This window comes from Manis javanica, chromosome 12, assembly GCF_040802235.1.
Source record: "Manis javanica isolate MJ-LG chromosome 12, MJ_LKY, whole genome shotgun sequence".
NCBI classification, from domain to species: Eukaryota; Metazoa; Chordata; class Mammalia; order Pholidota; family Manidae; genus Manis; species Manis javanica.
The window spans coordinates 21,384,472-21,404,501 of NC_133167.1; the positions used below are offsets into that span (position 1 = coordinate 21,384,472).

Sequence of the window (20,030 nt, forward strand, 5' to 3'; positions counted from 1 at the left end):
AAGATAGGATGATGGCAGCTAGAAAGAGTATGAAGCTACCTCGTCCCACCTTCACATGGAACTTACACCTACACACAGAGCGATTCATTTTGAGGAAGAACTGAGGACTGAGTAAGCATTTCCTGCATGTAAAAGATGCCAGGAGAAACAGAGACAGGGTAATGGAGGGAACCTCACCCCCATCAAAACAACCCACATTAGAGAGATATCACTGAGGGATCTGAACATAGATTCCCTGCCTTGAGACATAGGAAAAAAGCTGCACTTTAAAAGTGCATCTAGACTACAAGTGAAAAAAAACAGTTTATAGAACTAAAGCACCTACTGTTGGGCAGGGAACACTGCAACTCTCTCTGAATTGGAGGTCTGGTGAGTACCATTGTTTACATACCATTCCCACATTGAGAGTGGTGTGGAGAGCTGGGTCAGAGAGCAAACACCAATTTTAGACTTTGTGTAGGTGGCTTCCCACATCTAGACATGCCAGCTGGAAAACACATTCAGGTCACATTGTCACAAGGGCAAAGAGACAGTACTGCAGATCCCTGGAGAGCTGGCTGAACTGTGGTTAGTGAGCCAGTAGCCACAGGTGTGATCTTCACAGGGGGCCACACCTGGCCCTGGAACTACACCACAAGTAGGAAGCTGGTTGTTGCCCCCTTCTGGAGGGCATTCCAGAGCCTCTGCTGCACTCTGTGTGTGGAGCCAGTAGTTACAGAGGAAAGGTTTGGCTCATGGCCTGCCTGCCAGGGTGGGATCCATCAGTAACTACTCAGGAATCCCTTCAGACAGGCCCTTCTAACTTTGGCCCTCTTCAACCATGCCCTCAGAGCCCTGATACCAGTAGATCCTCAGCTCATGCTCACTAGGCCTCCAGCCAGCCATCAAAACCAGCAGGCACACACAGTCTACCCAGGGGACCGTGCCTATACAAGGATGCTCCTTCAAGACTGGGAGAGGTAGCCCTTTCTACTAATTCAGAGAATCAAGCACAAAAAGTCAAAAAAAAAAATGAGGAGATAGAAGAATATGCTTAAAACAAAAGAACATGACAAAACTTCAGAAAAAGAACTAAATGAAACAGAGTTAAGATACCTACTGGATAAAAAGTTCAAATTAATAATTACAAAGCTGCTTCCCAGAATTTAGAGAGGACTGGAGGAATTCAGTGAGAACCTCTACAAAGAGGTAGAAAATATAAAACAGACCAATCAAAATGAAGAATAAAATAAATGAAATGAAAAATACACTAGAGGGAATCAATAGCAGACTAGAGGATACAGAAGAATGGATCAGTGACTTGGAAGACAGGGTAATGGAAAACACTCAACCTGAACAGCAAAAGGAAAAAAGAATAAAACAAAATGAGGATAGGCTAAGGGAGCTCTGGAACAATACCAAACATTCCAGCATTCACATTATAGGAGTCCCAGAAGGAGAAGAGAGAAAGGAGTAAAAAATTTACTTGAAAAAAATATTAACTTGAAACTTCCCTAACCTGGGGAAGTAAACTAATACCCAGGTCCAGGAAGCTGAGATGAACCCAAGGAGGTCCACGTCAGGACATCTGAAAATGCCAAATATCAAAGACAAAGAGAGAATCTTAAAAGCAACAATAGAAAAGCAATGAGTTACCTACAAGGGAAATCCCATAAGGCTATCAGCTAATTTTCATCAGAAACTCTACAGGTTATAAGAAAGTGGAATAGGTGCTGAAAAAGAAAAACCTCCAACTAAGAATACTCTACCCACTAAGGTTATCATTCATAATGGAAGAGGAGATAAAGAGCTTTACACATAAACAGAAGTTAAAAGAGTTCACCATCACTAAACAAGCCTTACAAAAAATGCTAAACGTTGTTCTTTAAAAGGAAAAGAAAGACCCTAACTAGAAGCATGAAAAATATGAAAGCAAAAATTTCACAAGTAAAAGTGAACATATATCAGAGGTAGATCAATCACTTAAAAACTAGTATGAAGGTCAAAAGACAAAAGTAATATAATCAATTATATCTAAAATTAGTTAAGCAAATCCCTAAATAAAAAGGTATAAAAGTAGGCATCATATCTGTAACATGTAGAGGAGGGGAAGTAAAAAATGTAGTGTTGTTAGAATGCATTCAAACTTAAGAGACCCTCAACTTACTATAGTTTACTATATATGTAGGATATCATATAAGAACCCTGTGGTAACCACAAGCCAAAAACCTATAATGGATACACAAAACAAAGACCCTGAATAGCTGAAGTAATCTTGAGAAAAGTAATAAAGTTGGAGGGTTCACACTTCCTGATTTCAAACAGTACTCCAAAGCTACAGAAATCAAAACAGTATGGTACTGGCACAAAACAGATACATAGACTGATGGAACAGAAGAGAGAACCTAGAAATAAATCAATACCTTTATGGTCAATTAATTTATGACAAAGGAGGCAAAAATATACTATGTGGAAAAGATAGTCTCTTCAATAAGTGGTGTTGGGAAAACTGGATAGCTACATGAAAAATAATGAAAACAAACCATTATTTTACACAATACACAAAAATAAACTCAAAATGGATTAAAGACTAAATATAAGACCTAAAGCCAAGATCTAAGAACTAAAACTCCTAGAAGAAAATACAGGCAATAAGTTCTTGAACATCAACATTAGACATATTTTCCTGATATATTTTCCTAAGCAAGGGAAACAAAAGCAAAAGTAAACTATTGAGATGACTACAAACTAAAATACTTCTGCACAACAAAGGAAACCATCAACAAAACAAAAAGGCAATCTACCATATGGATGAATATATTTGCAAACAATATATCTGATAAAGTATCCAAAATGTATAAAGAACTCATACAACCAAACACTAAAAAAAGAAAGAATACAATTAAAAAATGGGCCAAGGACCTGAATAGACGTTTTTCCAAAGAAGACATACAGATAAACAAAAAGATGCTCAACGTCTCTAATAATCAGGGAAATGCAAATCAAAACCACAATGAGGTATCACCTCACACCAGCGAGAATGGATAGTATAAACAAGACATGAAGAAACAAGAGTTGGTGAGGATGTAGAGAAACAGGAACCCTCGTACACTGCTGGTGGGATTGAAAACTGGCACAGTCACAATGGAAAGCAGTATAGTAGTTTCTCAAAAAACTAAAAATAGAAATGCCATATCCCAGCAATTCCACTTCTGGGAATCTATCCCAAGTAAATTAAATCATTAATTAGAAAAGACATATGGATCCCTACACTTTTTGCAGCATTATTTACAGTAGCCAAGATATGGAAGCAACTGAAGTGTCCATCAATAGAATAGATAAAGAAGATGTGGTACATCTGTACAATGGATTATTATTCAACCATTAAAAAAAGAAATCTTGCCATCTGCAACAACAAAGAAGGACCTAGAGGGTATTATGCTAAGGGAAATAAGTCATTCAGGGAAAGAGGCATACCATATGGTTTCACTTATATGGAATCTGAAAAACAAAACAGACAAACAAACAAAAACAGACTCATAAACACAGAGAATGGATGGTTGGCTGTAGAGGTGAGGGTGAAATAGGTTAAGGGGATAAATAACTACAAACTTCAAATTATAAAATAATTTAGTGACTGGGATGGAAGTATAGCATTGTGAATGTAGTTCATAATACTGTAAAAGTTTTGGTGACAGATGGTACCTACACTTATCATGGTGAACACTAAATAAAATGCATATAATTGATGAGTCACTAAGGTGTTCACTTGAAACAAATATTGCATATGACCTGTATTTCAATAAAAAATATTTTTAAAAATGAGAGACAAGAAATCATGGAGTGTAATAAGGTCTAAAACCCAATTCATTCTGTGACTTACTTTTATTTTTTTTTACTCTGTGTAGGCGAGAAAATGGAAATCCTCGTGGAGAATGGAAGAGCACTCCAGATTCAGCAAACGCCAAGGCACAGCGGTTTATGTGAGGCAATGGTGAGTTGTGGTTGAAGATAGGATGGATACGGAGAAAGATCCCCTGGTAAGGACCATAGCATTATGAGAACTATGTATTGAAGTAAGATAGATAGATTCATTACGTACTACTTGAAATATGGGACAGTTTTAGGCATACCGAGGTGAGGAAGGCACACACTTTCTAGTTTATTTGGGTGTATATGTGTGGCAGGGAAGAGGGGTTAATATTCTAACGCAGATTAAACAAATCAATTTACCAAGAAAGATCTCAGGTAATGAGTGCTTTGATAGAAACACCCGGTAACAGACTGGGGTGTGATCGGGCAATGAGGGCAGGGTGGAAGGCAGAAGCTGATAGGAAGTTTATGGAGATTTGAGATGTTTGGAGAGGAACTCCTCAAGAAGACTGCATTTGAGCTGAAATATGAATGCTGATAAGGACCCAAAAATGTGATGATCTGGAGAGGAAAATTCTAGATAGAGGGAATGTTAAGCAGCAGGCAGACAATGGAAACCTGATGGCATGGGGACTATAGTTACATGAATGATTAAACTGCTAACACTAAATAACTAAAGTGGGTACTACTCCACAGAAGAAAATGATTTATCTCTCATATCTTTTTACAACAAAACATTATTGAATTAAGCAAACTAGGTGGTGGTGGTGGTAGGGGGCGCTACAGCCTAAAATTTGGCAAACGTTACGCAGTGAGGGTAAGGGAATAATTAGGTGGACACAGGGAAAGCTTTTCAGACACCAAGTACCATCAAAGGACTGAGGGAAGCTGAACTGAGACCTTTTAAAGCTCTAATACACATTATCACTGGATGGCATTAGAGTTCATATTTGGCATTTAAATACTCATTGCTTCTGTAAATAGAAGCCCCTTCCAGGCTAGATCTTACTGGGGTTGCTTGCAGAATTCAATATTAAGCTTCAGTCAATATGAAACTAAACTGCTATATACCATAGAGAGGGCAGTTGTATTTGGACTGCTCAGCATTAATTCTTCTTTATAATTGCATCCAGATTCCCTACTAGAATTCTCTTTTGCCCACTGGATCCAGCCAGGTCTGCAGAGGCCCAGCTACCCACTGACAAGAAGCCTGTCCTGTCCTGTTGTACTCCTTGGGGGCAAAGGCACTGAAATGGCTGGCATCCATCCCGATGGAGCTAGTGTCCTGAGCAGATTATTCACGTGTGGTTTGCTCTTCCTACACCCCTAGGATTAATTGGGATCCTTTCTTTCTCCAATACTGCTTCTTCTGTCTCAGCTACGTAAAGAATATGTAAACTCACTGTCTCAGCTAACTTTTGAGACCTCTCAGTAGATTCTTTGTTTAAATTATCCAGCGTACCTTTGAAGCATATTGAAGCACACTGACTCAGAATGAACTGGATATCAGAGTCTTAATATTTAATGTCCTCAAATGAAAAAAAAATCACTAGGGAGCTTTAAAACAGCACATCTGGGACCCGGCCAGAGGTTCAGATTCAATAGTTTAGGTTGGAGCTCAGGAATATGTTTAATCTACTCTCTCAGGATTCTGAAGCAGATCCCGTTTTGAGAAAAAGTAAGCAAAACTATCTTCTAGCTTCCTCCTACGGCCACCTTCCTTCTATGAATTACTGCTCTCTAATGTCTGAGATGACATCCTTTCAAGGTGCCTAAAGGCAGCTATTATATCTACACTGGTTGTGGTGTTTGTTTCCACACCTCTGCTTTAAGGAAGTTAATGGGATGTTTCAACTTAAAAGGCCTCCTGCAGAGTAACAGACTCCACAGGGAAAGAAAAGTAAATAAGAAATAGTAACTGTGCCAACACATTAATTAATACTATAATCTGCTTAATTATGCAGTAAAACAGAACAATTTGATGGAGGATAATTCCTTCCATGCAGAGAGAAGCAGGAGGTGAGCTTACATATTCTCTTCAGTGTCCAGAGCTATGTATATGGCACTGGAGGATGTGGGTTTGAATCCTCACTCTGCCATTTATTAGTTGTGTAGTCTTGAGCATCCCTTAAACAGGTCCATCTCATATTCCTCACAGGCAAAAGGGACTAATTTTATAGAGTTATTGTTTTGCAAATAAACTTGTAAACCATAAATGCAATATATGTCCTATTATCTACAGCTATATGCTAGTTCTGTACTTCTCTTTAATGTAAAGTAGCAGCTATTCACACAATCCAAAATAATCATTTCTAATGTTAAATAATAATATAATAAATTATTTAGCTAAATATTCACTTAAGTTACTAGAGTATCACATCTACACTTGCAAAATAAAGTTTGTTTCAAATGATAGTTCCAATGAGTAAAATCTCAACAATCAAATAGTACTATTCACTTCTAATAACTATTTTGGTATTCTCATTGCTGGGTTTTTCTCACTTGGTAAATCATGAGGATTGCAATTGTGTTTATTCTCTATATCACTTCAATAGAAGAAATGTAACCATAATAGGTGTTTAATAAATATTTGCAGATTAATAGTCTGTCAACGTGATCTTGAAGAAACCACATAACCATTCTAAGATTTTCAGATTACTCATCAGTAAAATGATTCTGCTGAAAGCCATGTTGAAGCATTATTTTAAAAATGAGTGGTGTAAATGTGTAAAAGCACTTAGCATAAACCTCAACAATAAATTCAAAGGAAACATGATTCCTTCCCTGATCCTCTACTCCACCAATGTATAAAACACTATGGAATTTACTGACAATAATTTGTGTACTGGTGCTTTCAAACATGATTATAATCATAAATCCTATTTACTATAAGCATAAATTATATACTAACAGCAATATTAACCAGTCTTCACATATTAATGCCCCACAATATATTGTGAAAACATAATAAGGGATTTTCATAGATGAACTAAATGAGAATAAACCTTTTCAAAATACAAATGTCAAATTTATGTAATGATCTACTTAGAACCATTCCCAACCTTTGTGATCAAGCAGATGAATAGACTGCATACCCTGATTTCAAGAAACAGGAATCCAGTTTCCATGGTAAATAAGAGGGCTGTTGTGAAGGGTGTTCATTCATGATGTCTCCAGAGGACTACTGACAGAAAGGGCCAGGCATCTGCAGTAGGCCAGGCATCAAAGGTTGAACTGAGAAGAATTTAAAGTAAATTTTCTCTACTCTCTCTGCTTCATATTGAAGGAAGTCTATTGATTCTCATCAATGATGATCTTCTGGTGCTAGCACTGAGAGGTACAGAGTAAAACGGAAAAAGGAACACATATACCATGCATCTTATTATGACCTTTGTGTCTTTCGAGATGAAGTTTGTTATAAAAATACAGAAGTAATATGGCTTAATGTAATCAACCCCTGCAGGTCATAAAACATTCAATGAATGCTGAGAACTTTCATTTCATGTTAACAAAATAGACCTGGCTTCATATAACACCAGAATCCCTCCTCCCCTGCCATAAATATGCCCCAGCCAACAAGATTTCAATAAGTATCTTGCAAACACTGTTTGCCATGCTTGCCACTCAGAATAGTTTCCCAACAATACATGAAGATGGGATTTTAAAGTGGGTTGTTATCCTGTTCCCATTTTAGAGGAGCTCTTGCTCCCCAACTACACTGTGAAAAAAAGAGACTGAAAGATAGGACTCATCATAACTTCAGAGATTTTATTTAGAACTCTTAAGCTGAGTACTTCCATTCTTAGTGTGTATTAAACAATTCTGTTTCACTCAGTCCAAATTTTCCTCCTCATAAGGGGAAGAATAGGAAGAACTAGTCTTGCATCCACCAGTTATTGTTGAACATCTATTATGTGTCAAACACTAGTGAAATATAAGTGAAAATATAAAGGAAAAAATCCTGCCTTCATAAAAAGCGTATTCTAGAGGAGAGGCAGAGAATAAAAATCTGAATAGAAATAGATGCTCAAATAAAACCCCTGTACCAGATGGATTCACTGCTGAATTTTATCAGACATTTAGAGAAGACATAATATCCATTCTCCTTAAAGTGTTCCAAAAAAATAGAAGAGGTGGGAATACTTCCAAACTCATTCTATGAAGCCAGCATCACTCTAATGCCAGACAAAGACACCACACACACAAAAAGAAAACTGCAGAACAATATCTTTGATGAACATAGATGCAAAAATATTCAACAAAATATTAGCAAACCGAATTCAAAAATACTTCAAGAGGAGCATACACCATGATAAAGTAGGATTCATCCCAGGAATGCAAGGATTGTATAACATTAGAAAATCCACCAACATCATTCACCACATCAACAAAAAGAAAGACAAAGACCACATGATCATCTCCATAGACACTGAAAAAGCACTCGATAAAATTCAACATCTATTCATGATAAAAACTCTCAATAAAATGGATACAGAGGGCAAATACTTCAACATAATAAAGGCCATATATGATAAACCCACAGCCAACATCATACTGAACAGCGAGAAGCTGAAAGCTCTTCCTCTAAGATCAAGAACAAGACAAGGATGCCCACTCTCCCCGCTTTTATTCAACATAGTACTGGAGGTCTTAGCCACAGCAATCAGACAACACAAAGAAATAAAAGGCAGCCATATTGTTAAGGAAGAAGTCAAACTGTCCCTGTTTGCAGATGACATGATATTGTACATAAAAAAACCCTAAAGCATACACTCCAAAACTATTACAATTAATATCTGAATTCAGCAAAGTTGCAGATTACAAAATTAATACACAGAAATCTGTTGCATTCCTATATACTAATGATGATATAGCAGAAAGAGAAATCAGGAAAACAATTCCATTCACAATAGCATCAAAAAGAATAAAATACCTAGGGGTAAACCTAACCAAGCAAGTGAAAGGCCTATACTCAGAAAACTAAAAGATACTCGTGAGAGAAATTGAAGAAGATACCAATAAATGGAAACAGATCCCATGCTCATGGATAGGAAGAATTAATATTGTCAAAATAACCACCCTGCCTAAAGAAATCTACACATTCAATGCAATCCCTATCAAAATACCAGTATCATTCTTCAACAAACCAGAACAAATAGTTCTAAAATTCATATGGAACCACAAAAGACCCTGAATAACCAAACAATCATGAGAAGGAATAAAAAAAGCTGGGGGATTATGTTCCCTGACTTCAAGCTCTACTACAAAGCCACAGTAATCAAGAAAATTTGGTACTGGCACAAGAACAGACCCATAGACCAATGGAACGGACTAGAGAGCCCTGATATAAACCCAAGCATATATGATCAATTAATATATATAAAGGAGCCATGGATATATAATGGGGAAATAACAGCTTCTTCAACAACTGGTGTTGGCAAAACTGGACAGCTACATGCAAGAGAATGGAACTGGATTATTGTCTGTCCCCATATGCAAAAGTGAACTCAAAATGAATCAAAGACCTGAATGTAAGTCCTGAAATCATAAAACTGTTAGAAGACAACATAGGTAAAAATCTCCTGAATATAAACATGAGCAACTTTTTCCTGAACGCATCTCCTCGAGCAAGGGAAACAAAAGCAGAAATGAGCAAATGGTACTACATCAAACTAAAAAGCTTCTGTACAGCAAAGACACCGTCAACAGAACAAAAAGGCATCCTACAGTATGGGAAAATATATTTGTAAATGTCATATTCAACAAGGAGTTAATGTCCAGAATATATAAAGAACTCACATGCCTCAACAACCAAAAAGCAAATAACCCAATTAAAAAATGGGCGGAGGATATGAACAGACACTTCTCCAAAGAAGAAATTCATATGGCCAACAGGCACATTAAAAGATGCTCCACATCACTAATTATCAGACAAATGCAAATAAAAATTGTGGAAAGCAATATGGAGGTTCCTAAAGAAACTAAAAATAGAAATACTCTTTGACCCAGGAATTTCACTCCTAGGAATTTACCCAAAGAATATAATTTCTGAGTTTCAAAAAGACATATGTACCCCTATGTTTATTACAGCACTATTTACAATAGCCAAGATATGCAAGCAACCTAAGTGTCCATCGGTAGATGAATGGATAAAGAAGAGGTGGTACATATACACAATGGAATATTATTCAGCCATAAGAAAGAAACAAATCCTACCCTTTGCAACAACATGGATGGAGCTGAAGGATATTATGCTCAGTGAAATAAGCCAGGCAGAGAAAGACAAGTACCAAATGATTTCCCTCATTTGTGGAGCTTAACAACAAAGCAAAACTGAAGGAAAAAAACAGAAACAGACTCTCAGACTCCAGGAAGGCACTAGTGGTTACCATAGGAGAGGGGTGGGGGAGGGTGGGTGGGGAGGAGGAAAGGGATTGAGGGGTATTATGATTAGTACACATGGTGTGGGGGGGTGGTGTCATGGGGAAGACAGTGCAGCACAGAGAAGGCCAATAGTGACTCTGTGGCATCTTAGTACACTGATGGGCAGTGAGTGCAATGGTGTATCAGGGGGTCAGGATAATATGCGTGAATGTAGTAACTGTATTGTTTTTTTCATGTGAAACCTTCATAAGACTCTGTATCAATAATACCTTAATAAAAAAGAAAAGAATATTTAGTTATAACTTGTCCATAGTAGCTCTATATATATCCTAGGGTTGCATATTTGAAGTTGTATCTAGCTTGTAAATCTACGGTGATCACACACAGTCACACACAGAAACTGAGAAAGGGTGTGTGTGTCTTTGCATTTTGTGCAAAAATTTCTCTTGGTGAAAATTCAACAGTTGGAGTCCAAGAGATATGTATGCTTAATTTCACTAAATACTGCCAAATTGCTCTCCAGACAATCTGTACTTCCGACAACAGTACATTACCATTCCTTTTTACCACATTGTCATCAATGGTTAAATTATAGCAACAAATAGGCATATAAACTGACATGAAAGATCATTATTAAACTGATAACTGAAAGATCCTTAGCTTTGAAAGGACAACTTATTTATATTTCCAGTCAGTCACATGACACTGATCCAATGTCTATCACAGTGCCTGAAAATTGAAGAATTCAATAAACATTTGTAAAGCAAACACATAAGGAATTCCTCCTCACAGCTTACCCAGAAGTCAAAAGCCTTCATAGCAATAAGGCAAAATTATTTCTAACCTTGAAGGTTTTTGTTCAGTTAGGAAAAAAGGAAGAGATAAAAGAAGGTACAGAGACTCTGTAACTGAAAACTTGGAAAATTCTGAAGATTCTAGAGCCCTCCTCAGGGAAGAATACCCTAGCATACTGAAAATCCAAACTGCAAAGTATACTATGTATGTGTCTCTGAGTGTGTGTCTGTGTGCATTTGTAGGACTTGTGATGTTTAATATTATGTGTCAAACTGACTGGGTCACAGGGTGCCCAGATATTTGGTTAAATATTATGTTTGTGATGATATTTCTAGGTGAGATTAACATTGCAATTGACAGAATGAGTAAAGCAGATTGTCCACCTCAACATGGGTGAGCCTTGTGCAATCTTTTGAATGCCAATATAGAACAAAAGGCTGAGTAAGGGAAAATTGACTCTATGCACTCTTTATGAGATGGAATATGCATCTAATCCTGCCACTTTGGGACTCACACTGAAATTTTGGCTTTCAAACTCAAACCAGAATTATACCATTGGCTCTTCTGAGTCACCAGCTTGCTAACTCATATCTTGATTCCTTGTAATAAACTATATGTACATATCTATCTTTGTATATCTAGATGGATCAACAACCAACTGATAGATCAATCTCCTATGGGCTCTATTTCTCTGGAGAACCCTCACCATATATACACATGACTCAGGGTGGAGAGTTGGTGGAAAAGGGATTAGCTAAGAAACTACAAAGGTTATTCAGTTTTCCCATACAAAATCAAGTTAATGTAAATTGGAAGAAAAAATATAAAGAGAAAATTTAAGAGGGAACTTTTAGCTAATAGTTTATTTTAGTGAGGCTGTGAATAGTTTGGAATAATAAGCAATCTATAGCTGATAGTTAAGAGAGCAGGTAAGAAGGAGTTTACAATTCTTACAGTGCTGTTCAGAAACATTACTTTAATAATTGTCCCTCATTTTCTTCACTCTGTAATCATTAGGATATTTACATTTGCATATTATTACAACTAAATTTTAAAATTATATCTTCTTACCAAGCCACTACATTCTGAAAAGAAAATTTTATTTGTGACTGTTTCTTATTAAAGAAAAAATAAACAGATCATAACTATTTGATAATATAACAGAATGACACTGAAGAGACATAACCTTTCCTAATACACATTTGCTCAATTTAGATGACATAAAGCTAATATTTTCTAAAGGTCAACTTTCTGAGTCAAACATTTCATGTTCAAAGGCAATAAGTAAAACTTGGTTGTCTATGGAGTTTGTTTTCCCACCAAAGTTTATATAACATGATGTCTTGTACCAATATTTAGTTATGTTTCATCTTTAGGACCCATTACTAAAACACTACTGTACCCACCCCTAACAAAAAAACAGAAGGTGTCTGCAATTCTCATGTTCTTATTTGAACTCTTGATTGAGTTTGTTCTGAGAAATGTCCTTTGAACAAAAATTACAATATAGAACATAAAAGAAGCAATTCATGAGAGTAGTTCAGCTCATTCTTATAACACTTCATTTAAGTCTCAATTGGGTTCACAGTATTCAATCATCTGGAATTCCTCCCAGTGATCATCAATGCTGAGTATTATGAATTTTATACTCCATTGAAGCTGGCATCTGGCAGTTTTGTCTCTGTAACCAATACCATATTGCTTGACACATTATTAATAAAGATTAATTTGATTACCTCAAAAGGCATTTAAAACCACTCAGTGCATAAAGAAAAAATGTTATTAATTCAAGTATTTGGAAACTATTTGAGGAAAATAATTTCCATAATATGTAATAATAGCTTTCTGTATTTAAACAAAATGGCAGTATTTGTCAATATTTCAGAGAAACAAAGCTCATGCACTTTACTACATATAACTTGCCAGAAGTGATACTGAAATAAATTAACTTTAAAAAATAAATTCCAATAGGTAAAAATAAATTTTTAAAAATAAAATGCTAATGTATAAGAAATTTCCAAAATTTAAAAATCACTCTATATTTAGCACATGTGATTCAGTATACCTTAAATAATTATGTAAAATAAGCTCTTAGAAAATTCTGATGTTTGTAGGACTGTGGTAACCAAGTGTAAGGACTTCAGGTAAATTAATGATTGAAAGAAGCCATAAAATAAATATTAACCATATATTACACATGTTGTAAGTAAACTCTAAGCCCTATGCAGAGAGAGATCTCTGCATGGAATATACAGCTAACAGTGTACCTCCAGTGACCAACCAGCAAAGTGTCTTGACTAAAACTGCACGCCATAATTATGTGTTGAATTAAGATATGAATAAAGATATAAATGAATGAATAAATGAATCTTTTTTAAAATAAATCACCAAAATCTCCACAGTGAGTAAGGCTCTAATGAAATGCCATCTTCAATGATGTCTTTAATCTTGGAAAACCTCATGCAACATCACTTATTGGTGAGGCAGATTCTCATATCGATTTTCAGTTTGTGCCTGTTTTAAAAATTCAGTTTTTGGTAGCTTGAAATGTAATGTCCCATATTTGCATTCTGGACATTTTATCTTCACAATTCTTAGCAAAACGTTTTTGTAACTTACAGCCCTTTCACAAACAAGGAGGTGATTAGCTGGCCATTGTTTAGGTGACCAGACATTCTCTCTTCAAGGAAATCAACTAAGACAGGGTCAGATACTCAGAAGGTTGCTCAGTGATTATGGAATCAGATTGATGGAGATGTATTCAATTTTGAAAGTCTAATAACATTAACTAGGATAGCCAGCTGCATTCACTCCATAATTGGTATATATCTGTCTGGTGCTCAGTGTGCTTTTGGGTTTCATAAATATTTTCCTTAGATTTCAATACAAACCAGCCCACTAGGATTACTGGGTACCTCTTCATATCCTTAATCATAATTTACCATAATTTCCTCAATGTCAAAAATAAGTAAGTAGGCACCGAAAATTACTAAAAATTCGTACTTTGGTTCTTTTCATTTGAAAATGTGTTTAATCATATTCTTATACATCAGTCTTAAAAGTATTATCTGAAATTTAGATGGGAAAAAAGCCTCAAATTAGAGGATTTCAACCTCATATTTATAAGTTTTGTACTAAAAAATAATTGTGTTCTGAAATGATGCTAGCATGATCTAAAGTGATGATTACAACCAACTCAAGTCTGTATAAATGGAAACCTAAAGTCTTAATAAAACTTAATGTTTCAGTGTCCTTAGGAAACCAAAATTTTAAAAGATGTCAGATTTCAAGAGAGAGACACGGTTATTACAGTTACTCAGGGTTCAGATCAGCACATACAAGCTCTGCACCATTGCCCGGAAAGCTGACAACTTCCTTCCGCTTCCACTCAAAAAGTGATTATTCCACATACAGAAATGTGCCTAGCCTTTTGCTTATTAAGTTAAAATGTATTATTCTATTTATCAGATGTATTGTCAGTTTGACCTTTGAATTTGCTGTAAGAAGAGGTAAAATAAGGAATGTTGCTGGTAATTTATAATATTTTGCAATCTGGCATCAAATAGCAAAACAATCTATCTTGAGACTGACACAAGGTGAACATTAACTTTCAGTCAGTTACTAATTAATGAAGCACAAAAACATATTGATGAAGTACTCAGTGGTGATTAGAATACATTTTAATATATTACTGAATAATGAATACAATAACTTGAAGAATAAATACATTCAAATTTAATATAAATTGTGATCTCTTTGCACAATAGTGATTTTTGCTATTTGCATACAATGATTACTTAGTATTTCCAGGGAATAGAGAAAACAAATCTCCAAATAATTAAATTCTAATATTGGTTAGCCTAGTTGGGATTGAAAGTACATTATATTACTTAAAGTAGCAATATAATTTATCCAATGTCTAGAAATATATATTTCCACTATAATGTTGTATGACTTTATAGATGGTACAAAGATCTTTATCATGGTGCAACAAGAAAATTCTGAAACTATTAGCTCTGTAACTACCTTAAACCTCAGTCAGTTACCACATAAAATATTTTAAAGTAATCCTAGAAAGTGCAAAATGTATTATATTAATAGAAAAGCTGCATCTCTTCTTTAGCAGACTGACAAAAAAGTTACCTATCTGTTTTTGTCTAATATTTTTAGTCTAACTATTCAGCTGGATAAATCCAATTGTTGTAAAACTTAACAAAAAAAAGTGATATTATTAGTGAAATTAATCACATGATAAAAATTTTCACAATACTACTCCAGTGAATTTTAATTAATTACATGAAAGTTATGTCAGAGATAAAAAGTTCGCAGGTGACAATTTGAATTACTTTGAGTTTGTTATTCTTATTTTTGATGTGATAGCAGCCTATCATTTGCTCACTTCAAAAGTTAAATGATATCATGCTTCTAGATTATCATCTAAAATTAAGGTGTATTTTCTCCCCCTCAGGGAGTCATCTATTATATTTATTTGACAGCAAAATTACCATTATATGTATCAAATATTGTCAAAAGTACTAGAGTAAAGCACAATTTTATTATCATACTTCCAGATTAGAGGTCCTTTCTTTGTTATCATACACTTCAGTAGTAACCTTGTAATGGTGAAAGCTTTCTCTTTGCATTACTTTGTTTAATATAAACCAAAGGTCAAACATGAAAGAGAAATATGGAACATGGAATTTTAAATGCAGTAATTTAAAAATGGCATAATAAATGTAAAGCTATTACAACTGATTAACTCTTAAATTTTATTATATATTGGAATTTCATCTCTTAATTTTGAGCCTCATGACATTCCTATATAGTCCCCAGAACATATTACTTAAAAATTATGTAATTCTTATTACTAATTAATACTGGCATGGAACACAGAAACCAGAATTGTTCAGAAGTATTCCTATAAGTATGAAGATTATTTATTTTTTTAAATAGGGTCTTTTAAGGGTCAGAAATAAATTATCTTTCCTTAGCATACAAAGATAACTTTTTAAAACGTGTACTCCAGAATATAGTGCAACTTAAGTGACAGATCTAGTGCTGCCTATAGTCTAAAACATAAAGATAACCAAAATATGGAACAAAAATATAATATACAATTACGTATAAAAACTGTTGGAATTTAGTTGTTTTACCTTTTGTAGGAAATCAACAATTTTCAGTCATGTTTTTCATTGCAAATTCTGACCTATCGTATGTTAATGTGTATTTTTGACAATCAATGGTTGAGGATTAGGATAGAAACATTAATACTTTCAAAAGATTCCTAAGTATGCACTCTGATAAAAAATGGGAGAGAATGCCTTATTCCTAAGTTATGGAAGAAAATATTTCTAAACTCAGAAGAGCCTAAAGAATTCTAATTGTTCAAGGAAAATTATTCTCAAGGAAAGATGAAGCTGTGGTGGAGTTCTTTCGGAAAGGAAAAGATGGGAAATGGGACTTATCCTTGAACAAGAAGTGGCAAAAGAAAATTGACTCACCAGTCAGAGCTATAGCCATGGTCCCATCTGCTCCAATTTGTGTTACAAAACCTGGATCCATTTACAAGGTGCAATATTGGGAGGAATTAGGAGTCAACTTTGATAGTTAATTAAAATTTAGAAATCTTTCAATTGACTTTAAAATTAGAAACTTCCATTTGTTTATCAATAAAACACCTATAAATGTTTCACAAAGTAAATTGCTGACAAAATATTTCAAATATTAAGGTATATTCATGCTTCTAGTTATATAAAATCATAATTCAGAGATGCTCTGTTTGCTCATCCAAAATGGATCTAATTTTATATTTTGAAGAAGCTTGGGGAATCTACCTTAGCCTAACAGAACTGAAGATATTTCATACATGAACTTAATCAAGTAAATATTCTATAATATTCTTTCTTATTTTTTCACGAAAGAGTACTGTGAAATTTAATAAGCAGTTTACTTTGGTTATTTTTCTACAAAATCCAATAGTTGAAAAACTCATTATTAGCAATATTCCTTCAATTTCAATAAACATTACATTGAATGTTTACATTTAGTTGATTACACTATCACTTAAATTTGAAGTCATTTTTCTAAACCAGCAATATTCTACCATGTACAAACCTTGGCATTAAAACTAATTATATTTTCTCATATTTGCTATTTGATTGTAGTTTCTCAAAATGGATAGGAATTTTAGTGCAATGTTATTATGTTGTGCTTTGGGGTTTTCTTTCCATAAAAAAAGATCACAAATATGTGAGGTGGCTAGTGTTTTGCTTAAAAACATTTCTAAAGTTTTCCAACAGTCTATCTCATTACCATATTAAATTACTAGGTTTTCACTGTAATGGTCCATATTCAATTTCCTGTTAATATAAGCATATGAGGATGTGTCTTCTTGACTGATAAGTAATGGACAACATATAAATGTTCTATTAAAAAAGATAAAAAGGAGGAAATGAACTAACTGAAACTATTTTAAATTATTCATGTGCCTTTGATGTTTAATATATTGCTTAAATAAAGACATACTACTCAGGTGAAAATTTTAAAACCAGAACAGGAGAAAACTGTCTCCATTTAATAACAGAAATACACAGGATAAACATAAGAACATTAGGTGACTGCCAAATTTACATCTTCAAAGTTAAGACATTTTTCCTGAACTTCAAATATATATATCCAAATCTTTAATAATAATCTTCACTTTTCATTTATTAAACTCATTAACTGTCTCCCCACACTTACCATCCAGTCCTTCTCTTGAGCTCCTAATTTTAAGGAGTAATATTACCATCCACCCAATGAACTAAGCTGGTCACCAAGACTTCTCCCTCTTCTTCACTCTAAGTATTCTATCTATATTCTTCTCCCCAAATGCTTTTGAATTTGTCTAGACTCTTACACCCCCAAAGCAGTTACCTTAGTGCAGGCTCTCTTTGCTTCTCAACAGAATTCCTATTATATCATATCTTTCTGTCACCAATATTAATAATTTCTAGCCCAGCTTCTTTTCTAAAATGTATGCCACTATGTCATCCCCTTTATTAAAAATCCTTCAATGACTCCAAGTTAACTATAAGACAAAGTTCAGACTCTTTTATGGACAGCACATAGCATTGACTATGACTTGGCCTCTTCTCACTACTTTAAACTTATCTTTCACATTTACATTGTGTTCTAACAAAATTTAATTTCTTGCAGGTGTTTTTTTTTGCAATTAAGTTTTGTTCCAGAATATTCAGTCTCTTGTGGTTCTTTCTATATGAATGTGATTTTTCCACGTTTTAAAGTCTTTTTGAAACTTCTTGTACAATGAACTCCTGGAGGTCAAGGACCAAGCCTTTGATGTCTGAATACCTAAAAGCTAGCAAGGAACTTAGCACATAGTCTATTTTAATAAATACAAAATCTTAAAAAAAATAACTTCATCAGAAATTACTGCATTTGTTAAAAATTATGCAACATAGCATTACTCCTAACATCAATATTATTCCATTTTTTTCTATAGGTTTCTGTCTTTATTTCCTATCTATGGACAGCTCTACACAATGGCAGTACTATAAAAAGAATAGCTATGAATATATTAACATAAAATGAAATAAATATCAGTTTGAATTACTTTAAAAGAACAGACTTTTTCATGAGATGTTTACAGAATAGGTATAGATTATTCTGGGTTACTTAAGTGTTCAATGGAAACAACTTTTGCTAAATATAACACTTGAAATGGTCTACATGGTATTAGTGCAGTTTATATGATCACATATTATAAGCTGATTTAGCACTAACAGCTTAAGTACTTGATAAATGTCATAATCAGGCCCCATTTTTTTACTCTAAAGCAGATTTGCCACTACTCTATAGAGAAAGTAGTGAAAGAAGAGCTAGAAGAAATGAGAGGATGAAATGCCTCAAACAATTGCAGGCCATTGAAAGGGTTTAAATTATATGTACCTTTTTTTTCCAAATAAACATAGCAATATAAATAATTTATTAAGCTGTATTTTAGTTATAATCGTACATATTGAACACATAGCTGAAAGACTGCCTATACTTACATATTTTAGAATTTACCTGTTACCAATCTATTTCCTTCTTTAAAACTCTAAATTTTCTAGGTACAAAATACAAATATTTGCTCGTAGTACATTTAACAATTTATGTTAGAGCCAAAATGCACAATCATTTGTCAAGGTATATTTTAAGTTGGAGAAGTATAAAATCATTTTGAATTTACTTGATTATAATCAGACATAATTTTCCCTAATTCTAATTTAAAAAATCTACTTATGCATGCTGTGGTAATTTTGCACAAACAAATCGCACTTGGGAAGGTTACCAATTCAAACACACCTTTGTGAATGATGGTGACCTATAGTCATTCTTACCAGGTAGGCACATTACCTGCAGGACTCATCTTCATTAACTACAAAAGAAAAGTATTCAGATGGTATATGCTGGGGTAGGTGAGGATTTTTTTAATTTTAAAAATAAACTGAGATAGGAGGGGCGGAGCCAGGATGGCGGCGTGAGTAGAGCAGTGGAAATCTCCTCCCAAAAACACATAGAGCTATGAAAATATACCAAAGAAAAATCTTCCTAAAATAGAGACCACAGGACACAGGACAACATCCAGACCACATCCACACCTGCAAGAACCCAGCGCCTTGCGAAGGGGGTAAGATACAAGCCCCGGCCCGGCGGGAACCGAGCGCCCCTCCCCCTGGCTCCCAGCGGGTGGAAAGAAACCGGAGCAGGTTTTTTTTGGCAAGTGCTTTTTGGAAGCCTTAAAGGGACGGGCCCCCGTTGCTAGGGAGGCAGGGTGGCGGGACCGGTGAGCGGGTGCCTGGGACCGGCGCCTGAGGACAAAGAATATCCCGCGTTTCTCCCTGCAGGACCAGCGGGCGGGTGCCTGAGACCGGCGCTTGAGGACGGAGGAAATCAACCGTTTTTCCCCTTTTTTTTTTCTCTTTTTGGCAAGCGCTTTTTGGAAGCCTTAAAGG

General features: G+C 34.9%; 1 protein-coding gene and 1 long non-coding RNA gene across 6 annotated transcripts in view; one reads left to right on the forward strand and one right to left on the reverse strand.

The window, feature by feature from the left end:
* Nucleotides 1-19,690, forward strand: part of LOC108397066 (uncharacterized) — a 513,643-nt gene extending 493,953 nt beyond the window's left edge. Inside the window, exon 4 of the long non-coding RNA XR_012123547.1 lies at nucleotides 19,636-19,690. This is a non-coding gene — a long non-coding RNA (uncharacterized lncRNA). The remainder of the gene's footprint in view (nucleotides 1-19,635) is intronic.
* SPAG16 (sperm associated antigen 16) overlaps nucleotides 1-20,030 on the reverse strand; it is a 981,678-nt gene that overhangs the window by 706,733 nt on the left and 254,915 nt on the right. The window lies entirely within an intron of this gene.